A 12,001-nucleotide genomic window follows, 5' to 3' on the forward strand; every position below is an offset into this window, starting at 1 on the left:
AAAAAAATATCTATCCTACGTATCAAATTCTTCCCTAATTGCCATAATCTGTCAGTGAAATCAGGACATGAATGTAAAGAAATTTCAGTATAAATTACTCTCTTTCTATATTCGGCAATGAAACTAACTTTTAAAAAAGATAGAGCTGAGTACATTATTCCAGTTATCTTTTGCTGTTTAACAACCCTCCCCCAAATATAGTGATATAAAACAATGACAATCACTTGTTACTATTATCTCTCCAGATTCTGGGCTCACATAGGCAATCTCCTTCAAGGAGATCATGTGCCTGTGGTCAAACTGTGTGTGAGGCTTGAGTCGTCTCAAAGGCTGTGTTAGCCTCACACGTGTCTGGTGCCAAGACTGGGACAACTCAGACAGCTGGGGGCTGGAGCAGCTGGGGCTCCTCTGGCACCACCATCAATATGTGGGCTCATCACATGGCCTCTCCAGCATGGCAGCTTCAGGGTAGCTGGACTTCTGACATGGCAGCTCAGCTCCTAAGGCATGTCGAGAGGGACAGGGAGGGAAAGAGAAAGAGAGAAGAGAGAGACCAATGCTGTATCATTTTTTATGACTTAGCCCTCAAAAGTTATGCAGTATCACTTCTCAGCATTCTGTTCATTAGAAGTGAGTCACTAAGGCCAGCTCATATTCAAGGAGAGAGAAATAGACTCCACTTCCTCACAGGAGGAGTATTTATAAGAATTTGCTGACATGTTTTAAAGCCACCGCATATGCCAAACCTTTTGAGCAGAAAAGCAGTTGAGCCTCCTTTGTTTCTTTCTTGGCTGGTGTTGCATTCTGGCCAAGTGATCCTGTTTCTGTGTACATTTCAGAAAACTTACAAGAAAAATGACAAGCGCCAATATTTATTTAGAGCTTATTTTGTGCTGGTAATCTAAGTTCCCAAGTTCTTGATCCTGTTTTGAATTATTCTTCACTTAGTATCCAAATAAAATATCTCAAGTCCCCATCCACTGTACTGAGGGACAGTCCCTCCCCAGTATAGCTCTTTTCAGGGGACTACATTTTCCAGAGAAAGTCCACATTGAAATCTGCTTCTTGGCTCCTGTTTCCACACTGCTCCTGTGCTAGAGACATCATCCCCTCTTTTCCCCCCAAATCATCACTAGCACATTCACTGAAGGTTTGGATTAATTACATCTTAGTGCAGGAATCAACTTCCAGGTCAACGTCACTCATAAGTATTTCCAGGAATTCATCAGCCATTTCCTATCTAACCATCTCCTCACTCAGTGTTAACATGGAGAGGTCCTCTCCCACTCTCTAGCTCAGCAGTTAAATGTTGGTAGCCACCCAACTGAAGCCTGCCCTGAGACCTGCTTTCAAATTTTGAATTAGATGCTAACATTGTAACAGTGTGAGTTTCCATTAAACCTCAGATTTCTAGATTCTCTCAGGAAAAGGCAGGACAGGTTACCAATGTTCGGTTTACCTCCTCGCATGTCAGCAATCAAGTTAAGTGTAGCTGGCCGATCCCTGGCTTCTGTTCACTGAAAGTTCCTTTGGCCCACTTCATTCATTACAGTAACCTCCAGGTCCTCTAGACATTTAGGTTTGCAACCCCTTGCCCTAAGATCCACTTCCTCCTCCACCCCTTCCCCATGTTCCCAGGCCCCTACCACTCCTCTTTAGCACCCACACAAACCCAAAATTCCACTCACTTTATGACACTAAATAACTCAGCTTTTTCATTATCTTGCTCATACACCTAGTCAGTTAGACCAGGGGTCAACAACCTTTTTCTATTAAGAGCCAGATAGTAAATATTTTAGGCTTTGCGGGCCATATGGTCTCTGCTAAAACTATACAGTTCTGTCATGGACCAAAAGCAACCGTTGGGGAAATATCATTAAAAAACATATCTTCTGCAAACCCAGAAGACCTCTCCACAAAGTAGAAGAGAAAGAAAATAGTTTTTATTATTGATTAAGTATTAAACCAGCGTGTGGTACTCATCACAGGCAATCCACTAAAGGAATTTAGAAGACAGACAGAAATCTCACCTTTATATATAGCTAGGCAGATACAGCCCGTTAACACGCATGACCTCAAGAAAAAGAACTACTCCTCAAGTAAGAGGCCTTGACAACACCACTTGTTACACACAATTCAGCCTAAATTCACCTGGTAATTGGGGTGTCCATCTGTGTTAGCTAATTGTGTTAGCTAATTGCCTTCATCCAAAAGAATAACACAACTTCTCACATCTCTATGACCGGTAGTTACAACTTGGAGCCAGTTGCTGGCGAAGTTAGGCTCCTACCCTCCCAGGGAAATTGGGAGATGGAGTTCCACATTCCTTGATGACTGCATTTCAAAGAGATGGTTCCCATATCTTTGAAAAAACACTCTTAGGTTGCAAAACTGACCAGAGGCTTTTTTAGCTTTCAAAAAGTTTTATGTACATCTCAAAGGGACAGAGAAAGCATTAACAATTGCAAGTTTTCTAAAGCTGAAATGGAAAGTGGAGGGGAGATTTCTTTCTTTTTCAACACCTGAGCAAGTTAATTTTTAAATTCATCTTTGCTCTTATGCAGCCATAGAATGTATGTAAACAAAGGAATATGGCTGTGTTTCAATGAAACTACTGTGGACACAGAAACTTGAATTTCATTTAATTTTCACATGCCATGAAATATTATTCCTCTTTTGATTTTTTTTTCTGAAACCATTTAACAATGTAAAAGCCACTCTTGGCTTGCAAGCCGTGGGGTGGATTTGGTCTGCAGATCATAGTTTACCAACCCCTGACCTAGACTATGACAGAGATGGGGATTCCACATAAGGTGCTTTTCCTAAAAACAGTGAACCACGGATTTTGCCACTGCCTTGGAAGCCAGTAGTCAGCTGCTGTCAGTTTTTTGTTTTAATTAGTATTTCTACTAGACTCTACACATTTAGTCCCTGTATTAATTTCCTAGGGCCGCTGTAATAAAGTACCACAAACTGGGTAGCTTAAAACAAAAGAAATTTATTCTCTCACAGTTCTAGAGCCAGAAGTCTGAAATCAAGGTGTCAGCAGGGTTGGTTCCGACTGCAGGCTCTGAGGAAGAAGGCTTCTCATGACTCTCCCCTAGCTTCTCATGGTTGCCCCCAGTCCTTGGCATTCTCTGGCTGGCAGCCTCACCACTCCATTCTCTGGCTCCATTGTCACATAGTGCCTTCCTGGCATCTGCCTGTGTCCAAATGCCCATCTTCTTGTAAGGACACTAGTCATCAGATTAGGCTTTACCCTAATGCAGTATGAGCTCCTTTCAGCTTGATTACCTCTGCAAAGACCCTGTTTCCAAACGTTACAATTATGGGGTTGGGGTTAGGACTTCAACATACCTTTTGGGGACAAAATTCTACCCGCTGCCATCCCACTTCTCAGATTACTTTGTGGCATGTGGCTAGGACCTAATAGTTCCTTTCTGCTCATTTACTAGGAAATATTCTTTTTTGCTAACAGTCTTAGTTGAACTAAAGGACAGCAGAATATGCCACCCCAAAATATGACTGTAGGAGTTCAAGGTGTGCCACCCCTAAAATATCCTGCTTTGGTATCTTGATTATTTTGAGCTGTAGGCACATATAAAACAGCGAATGCAGGGAGAGGCTTTCTCTGATTCCCCTTATCTGCCTAAAGACAGATCCTCCAAAAGGAACTCAGTTGTCATAAATCCGCCCACACCCAACCCCACACCCCTGAGAAGTTTCATCAGCCAGGGGTGATCAATTCTTTTTGCAGGAGAGGGTACTGGAAGTTAACACCTCACCTAGACACACTTTGTCACAAACTATGATACCATTCATCTGTCCTTCTAAGGGCCCTTCATTTTTCCTAAAATTCATTTACTCTCCCCTAAGAGATCTACATCCCCCTCCTCTTTCCCTACTAAGATGGTATTTAAGTCTGGATTCTAAACCACCTCGGGTAGTTATTCATTCTCCCTGGGTATCTCCCACATATACATGAGGTGTACATGCAATAAACTTCTGTTTGTCTGTCTGTTTTTTTGTTTTTGTTTTTTTTGTGTGTGTGTGGTACTCGGGCCTCTCACTGTTGTGGCCTCTCCCGTTGTGGAGCATAGGCTCCGGACGCGCAGGCTCAGCAGCCATGGCTCACGGGCCCAGCTGCTCCGCGGCATGTGGGATCTTCCCAGACCGGGGCACGAACCCATGTCCCCTGCATCGGCAGGCGGACTCTCAACCACTGCGCCACCAGGGAAGCCCATCTGTCTGTTGTTAATCTGTCTTTTATTACATGGGTCTCAGCCAAGAACTCAGAAGGGTAGAAGAAAAGTTATTTCTCTTCCCCTGGACTAGGGTGAGCCATTTGACCATCATTTACCTATGACCTTTAGCTGCAGTAAAGTTCACATAACCAAATGGAAACAACACCATCTTTCCATCTATCCAATCAAGAAGACAGCAAATAACTGTATTTCTATAAGCCAGTTCAATGTCCTGCAAAGAAAATCTTGCTCTCATTGGAGCAATATTAAATTCTTCTGAAATGTAATTTTAGCAACTTTACAGAATAATTCACTCGAAGTCTGTTGATCTTAACCCGACTAGAAACATTCCCTCTATCTGTCCTTTTGCCTCCTTTACCTCTACATATTCATTGTTCTTTTACCATTATAATGGGTGTGTATACACAATTTGGTATTCTTCCTCTTATGTAATGTGATTTAACCAAATGTTTTCTATTTCCTGCATCATATTTATATTTTTAGTATATCACTAGAGTATATCATTTTGATATACCACATTAGCTTCTATATTTTGGCATTGTTAGGATCTTAGCTTTCTTTCAGTGTTTCAATATCATAAAATAAACATTGTTTATGTAGACCTTTGGTTTTTATTAAACATTATTTCCTCAGGATAAATTGTGACGAGCATTGCCCTCTGAGGAAGGCTCCATTAAGACCCTCATAAGCCTCAGGGCCCGATTGTACTCTCCTTGGTATGCATCCTGGACTTTATGGTATGAACGTAAAAAAGGAGATGGCCTTTGGCCAAATCGCTCCAGGGACCTGCTCAGTTACTGGGAGTCCCTGGTTGTTCCCTAAAGCTAGGAAAAGCAACCCTGGAGGGGAAATTGGTGCCTTTGAGGGAGAAGCCGAGAAGCCAATCAACCAGCTGATGCCGATAAGGCATGACTAAGCAAATTCCCTGCTTTAGGGGGATATAGATGGCTATGCTTTGTGATTAAACTTGCCTTGCAACCATCAGTTGCTTGTGCCCTTCTGATCCCATACCTTGGTGCATTCAGTTCCCTACCCCCTCTCGTCGATTGTTGCTACACTTTGAGGACCCGCCGTGGCTGGCGGCAATAAATTCTATTACTTAGTGGGGGGTTAGGCGTATTTATTATTCCTTCAATAAAGTACCATTTTGCCCTTCAGAAAGACTGGCTCCATTTGCCTTGCTATCATTAATGCATGATATCTGCTTTCCTCAAGACTTGCAGGCTTTGGGTTTTATCACTTTTCAAAGTTTTTCTAAGTGTATGTTTAGGTACAAAATGAAACTTCACAGTAGGTGAAGTATTACCAACAAGGATGACTGAATGTTTTAAAAATCATGATTTAAAATCATGTTTCTCTCGTGGGACTATCTTTTAATCATTTGTTTAAGGGACAGTTGGTATTTTTGCCCATTTATATGAGCTCTTTATACTTTTCAGTTATTGAACTTTTGTGTTTATGTGCAATTTCTCCATTCTTCTGAATTTTTAAAATCTTAGTTTTACTGATGTTCTTTCCATCAAAGCTAAAACTACCTAAGTATTGAACCTTTCCGACTTTTTTCATTTCTATTCTATCAAACGTCAAAAAGTGATTTCCTCTAGTGCTAGTCTGTTCACATACATGAGAGTGTATTTGTTTTGATTTTTAAGCATTTAACTTTCAGTCCACCTGGAATTTTTTGGAGAGTATGGTGGAGGGTGTGGGTCTTTTTAATACTCTCATTATTGATATTCTTATATACCAAGGGTCTCAAATTGGTTACCAACAGATTTCAATGTTGCCTTTCTCACCCACTGGCCATCTTGGCGGCTGCTCTTGGTTGGGGGTGTCCCGCACCTAAGGCAGGGAGATGGTGGCCGCAAAGAAGAAGAAAAAGTCACCAGAGTCCATCAACTCTGGGCTCCAACTCGTTATGAAAAGTGGAAAGTATGTGCTGGGGTACAAGCTGACTTTGAAAATGATCAGACAAGGCAAAGTGAAACTGGTCATCCTCGCCAACTGCCCAGCCTTGAAGAAATCTGAAATAGAGTATTATGCCATGTTGGCCAAAACTTGTGTCCATCACTACAGTGGCAATAATATTGAATTGGGCAGAGTGTGTGGAAAATACTACAGAGTATACACACTGGCTATCATTGATCCAGGTGATTCTGATATTATTAAAAGCATGCCCACACAGACTGGTGAAAGGTAAATCATGCACAATTTTTCTTTAATAAAACTGGCCAGAGCTTGTTTTTAAACAAACAAACATACAAAAGATTTTAATGTCTGCTAGGACAAATTCTTCTCATGACTCCTTTTGAATCTAGAATACTCTTTGATGTTCTTGCCCATTTGTTTTTCCACATAAAATAAAAATTATGTGAATTCTATGAAGTATTTTATTTCTAATCAGTGGCTGGTCACCTGAATCCAATAATGTCATGTCCTGTTCTGAGTTGAGACTGAGTTGCAGCCCTGGTAAGGCTCAGTCTACCTCAGTTTTACTCCTGTCTCTTCAGGATTTTCGGCAGAAATCCCCCTGATGAGTCCAGAATTCTAATCCTTGTCTCACAAGATTTTGGAAGGCTCTGTTCTGCTTGCAGAAGTTTTCTGCTTCTGTTTTTAGAACTCTAGACTCATGCATCCCCAGAATTTAACAGATGTTCTGAAGGGACCTCCCAAATCTCCTGCCATAGCTCTGCTGATCTGTCTCCCAGCTCTGCTGATCTGCTCTTGCCTGGGTGGGAACCCTGGGATCATCAGCCTCGGGCCCACGGCCCAGGATCAGCAACTAACACCTGGGTGAAGTAAGTGGCTGCCGAAGTCAGCCCTCCCTCTCCAAGATTCTCCCTTTCTGGAGTCTCAGCCCCTCCGGTTCTCTCTTGTTGATTCAGCAGCTATCCTCTGCCTGAAAATAGATGATTTCTCTATTTTGTTTCAATTTTCTGGCTGTTTTAGGTATGAGGGCTGGTCTGTCACAGTCTAATCCAACTCAGTTAGAAATAAGTTCATTTCACCTTAAACATTTTCATTGTATCTTCTTATATTTTAAAACCAAAACAGTTTTTAATTGAGATAAAAAAAAAAACAAAAAAAACCCCACCATGCCACTTCACACCTACCAGGATAACTAAATCAAAAAAGGCAGACAATAATAAGTGTTATCTAGGATGTGGAGAAAGTGTAACACTCATACGTTGCTGATGAGATATTAAATGATACAACCACTTAGTAAAACAGTTTTGCAGTCCCTCAGAAAGTTAGAGTTTACTACATGATCCACAAATTTCACTCCCAAGTAGGCACATATTCAAGAGTGAAACATATGTCCACACAAAAGCTTGTACACATATGCTATAGACAAAATCTTTGTGTCCCTCCAAAATTCATAAAGCCCTAATCTTCAATGTGATGGTATGTGAAGTTGGGGTCAGATGGGAGGTAATTAGGTTTAGATGACATAATGAGGATAGAGCCGCGGGTGGGATTAGTGCCCTCCTATGAAGATGAAGAGAACAGATCTCTCTGTCTCTCTCTTTCTCTCTCTCCACTATGTGAGGAAATAGCAAGAAGGGGTCATCTACAAATCAGGGAAAGGGCCCTCATGAAGAACCCAATCATGCTGGCATCGTGACCTCAGATTTCCAGCCTCCAGAGCTGTAAGAAATTAATATTTGTTTTTTAAACCACTCAGTCCATGGTATTTGTCATAGCAGTCCAAGCTGACTGAGACAACAAATATTCATAGAAGCTTTATTCACAACAGTCAAAAATTAAACAATCCATAATCTCCAAAATATACAAATAGCTCACGCAGCTTAATATCAAAAAAACAAACAACCCAATCAAAAAATGGTTGGAAGACCTAAATAGACATTTCTCCAAAGAAGACATATAGATGGGCAAGAGGCACATGAAAAGATGCTCAACATCACTAATCATTAGAGAAATGCAAATCAAAACTACAATGAGGTATCACCTCACACTGGTCAGAATGGCCATCATCAAAAAAATCTACAAACAATAAATGCTGGAGAGGGTGTGGAGAAAAGGGAACCTTCTTGTACTGTTGGTGGGAATGTAAATTGATACAGCCTCTATGGAGAACAGTATGGAGGTTTCTTAAAAAACTACAAATAGGGCTTCCCTGGTGGCACAGTGGTTGAGAGTCCACCTGCCGATGCAGGAGACACGGGTTCGTGCTCCAGTCCAGGAAGATCCCACATGCTGCAGAGCGGCTGGGCCCATGAGCCATGGCCACTGAGCCTGTGCGTCCGGAGACTGTGCTATGCAACGGGAGAGGCCACAGCAGTGAGAGGCCCCCCTACCGCAAAAAACATAAACAAAAACAAACAAACAAACAAACAGAACACTACAAATAGAACTACCATACAACCCAGCAATCCCACTACTGGGCATATACCCTGAGAAAACCATAATTCAAAAAGAGTCATGTACCAAAATGTTCATTGCAGCTCTATTTACAATAATCAGGACATGGAAGCAACCTAAGTGTCCATCAACAGATGAATGGATAAAGAAGATGTGGCACATATATACAATGGAATATTACTCAGCCATAAAAAGAAACGAAATTGAGTTATTTGTAGTGAGGTGGATGGACCTAGAGTCTGTCAAACAGAATGAAGTAAGTCAGAAAGAGAAAAACAAATACAGTATGCTAACACATATATGGAATCTAAGAAAAAGAAAAAAAAAAAGGTCATGAAGTACCTAGGGGCAGGATGCGAATAAAGACACAGACCTACTAGAGCATGGAGTTGAGGATATGGGGAGGGGAAAGGGTAAGCTGTGACAAAATGAGAGAGTGGCATGGCCATATATACACTACCAAACGTAGGGTGGATAGCTAGTGGGAAGCAGCCACATAGCACAGGGAGATCAGCTAGGTGCTTTGTGACCACCTAGAGAGTGGCATAGGGAGGGTGGGAAGGAGGAAGATGCAAGAGGGAAGAGATATGGGAACATATGTATATGTATAACTGATTCACTTTGTTGTAAAGCAGAAACTAACACACCATTGTAAAGCAATTATACTCCAATAAAGATGTTTAAAAAAAAAAAGACACATGCACCCCAATGTTCATTGCAGCACTATTTACAATAGCCAGGTCATAGAAGCAACCTAAATGCCCATCAACAGACAAATGGATAAAGAAGATGTGGTACATATATACAATGGAATATTACTCCACATAAAAAGGAATGAAACTGGGTCATTTGTAGAGACATGGATGGGCCTAGAGAGTGTCATACAGAGTGAAGGAAGTCAGAAAGAGAAAAACCAATACTGTATATTAACGCATATATGTGGAATCTAGAAAAATGGTACAGATGAACCTGTTTACAAGGCAGAAATAGAGACACAGACATAGCGAACAAACGTATGGACACCAAGGGGGGAAAGGGGAGGTGGGATGAACTGGGAGATTGGGATTGACATATATAGGCATATATGTACCTATGTATAAAATAGATACATGTATGTATAAAATAGATAACTAATGAGAACCTGCTGTATAGCACAGGGAATTCCACTTCACTGTACAGTTCTAGAAACTAACACAACATTGTAAAACAACTATACCCCAACAATTAAAAAAATTAAACAATCCAAATGTCCATCATAAATGAATGGATAAATAAAATGTGGTTTATCCATACAATAGAGTATTATTTGGCAATAAAAAGTAACAAAGTTTTGATACATTCTACAACATGAATGAACCTTATTTGATCACTGTGGTTCTACTTATATGACACTCTGAAACTATAGGGACCAAAATCTGACCAGTGTTTGACAGGGGCTCACCTGGAGTGAAGAGGTTATTACAAAGGGACTGGTGGGAATTTGGGGGAGTGTTGAAGTTCTTTTATATCTTTGTATCTTGTGGTTGTTACACAATTGTATACACTTCTCAAAAGTCACAGAACTATATACTAAACAGTATGAATCTGCTGTATGTAAATTATACCTTAATTTTTAGAAATACAGGAAAAGTCAATAGCATTCATATACACAAATAATTAGTTAAAAGATATAGTGAATGAGAAAAGCTCATTTACAACAGCAAGAAAAAAGAAAATATGTAGAAAGAAACTTAAGAAATTTCTATGTAAAAAAGCATAAACACTCTTCAAAGACACAAAAGTAGATCTGAACAAACGAAATGGTGAGAATACCTCAACACCATCTCAAGATGTCAGCTCTCTGAAATTTAATTTACAAGTTTAATGCAATTCAAATAAAAATCCCAGTGAGCTTTTTTTTTGACATTGGTCATAAATCAGAAGCCTATCCTAAAGTTCATAAGGAAAGATAAGTACACAAGAATATGGAGGAAAACATTGAGATGGAAGAGCTCTGTAGGGGGACTAGCCCTGACTTTAACGTATACTACAAAGCGTCTCTAAAACAGATGAATAAACAGGTCAATGGAGCAGTCAATGGAACAGAAGTTCCAGAATAGCCAAACTACACCTCAAAATCTAGTATATGATAAATAAAGGTGGTATCTCAAGTTACTGAGGCAGTGATAATCTTTTTAATAAATGCTGTTTGGATTTAAATATTACCAGAGATAAAAATATGGATACCCATTCAGAAAAAAAGATAAAATTAGATCAATTTCTCAAAACATACACAGGAATACACAGGAAACATACACAGGAAGTTTATTAAGGAGTAAACTTCAAATGGATCAGAGATCTAAATGTAAGAAATAAAGCATTACGAATAGAAAAAAAAGCATGGGGAGACTATAACCTACATGGGATGTAGGGGAAAGCTTTTTAAATGTGACTAGAAGTCCAGATGCAATAAAATGAAACATTGGTAAATTTTACTATATAAAAATAAAAAACTTTTGCATGGCAAAAAAAAGCCACAATAAGCAAACTCAAAAGACAAATGACAAAATGAGAGGAAATATTCATAGGATACATAACAATAAATGACTAATATCCCTAACTTATAAGGAAAGTTTAAACTTTGGGGGGAAAGAGACCAAAAATGGTATGGAAGAGACTACACACAACTCTCCTCTCCCAGGACAAGCCAGGTGGTGAGCGCCTACCCCAAAACAGGTGTGGAAGGACTGAGGTCTCTGCACCGCTTTGCCCCCTGCGAGGCAGAGCGTCGCGCGTGCGCAGGACGCCTGGTGGGACAGCTGGATCTCCCCTTCCTCCCTGCCCCCCTGGCACCCCTCACCATCCAACCCGAGGAAAAGTGCCAGGAAGAGAACGGGCTTCCCAGCTCTCTGCGGAACTCTGGCTCATGGCCTTCAGTCTCTTTGGGCTCAGGAAGTACAACTTGGAGGTCAGTTCTTCAAAGGGTCGGGGGCCCCATTACCCCAGGACGCTTAGACCAGCAGCGGCGGGGGCGCAGGCGCAGTCCTCCTCAGCTCCGCTCACCTGCCCCAACTGTCGGGCCCTGCCCCACCCAGCAGGCTGTGTGCCTTGATCTTCTTTTGCTTCTTTTCTATGAAAATCGTTTATAGCTGTTTTAGGATTATGTCACCCTTTTGGCACAGATGTTGCTGTTAGACAAATTCTGGGGTCAAAATCCTGGACCCTATAATTGATTAGTTGTGTAGACTCAGTCAACTGCATCTGTACAATGGGCAGAGCTGTAACTACTTCATGACGTTGTCATGAGGCTTAAATGAGATAATATCTGTAGAGTGCCTGGCATATTTTATTTTAAAAAATCAATATTAGTTCCCATT

The 12,001-nt window shown here is 40.8% G+C and overlaps 1 pseudogene; it reads left to right on the plus strand.

The window, feature by feature from the left end:
• The first annotated feature begins 6,117 nt into the window (after positions 1-6,117).
• Positions 6,118-6,462, plus strand: LOC131757160 (large ribosomal subunit protein eL30 pseudogene; annotated as a pseudogene).
• Positions 6,463-12,001: the final 5,539 nt, after the last annotated feature.

The sequence above is a fragment of the Kogia breviceps genome, chromosome 5 (genome assembly GCF_026419965.1).
Source record: "Kogia breviceps isolate mKogBre1 chromosome 5, mKogBre1 haplotype 1, whole genome shotgun sequence".
Classification (NCBI taxonomy): domain Eukaryota; kingdom Metazoa; phylum Chordata; class Mammalia; order Artiodactyla; family Physeteridae; genus Kogia; species Kogia breviceps.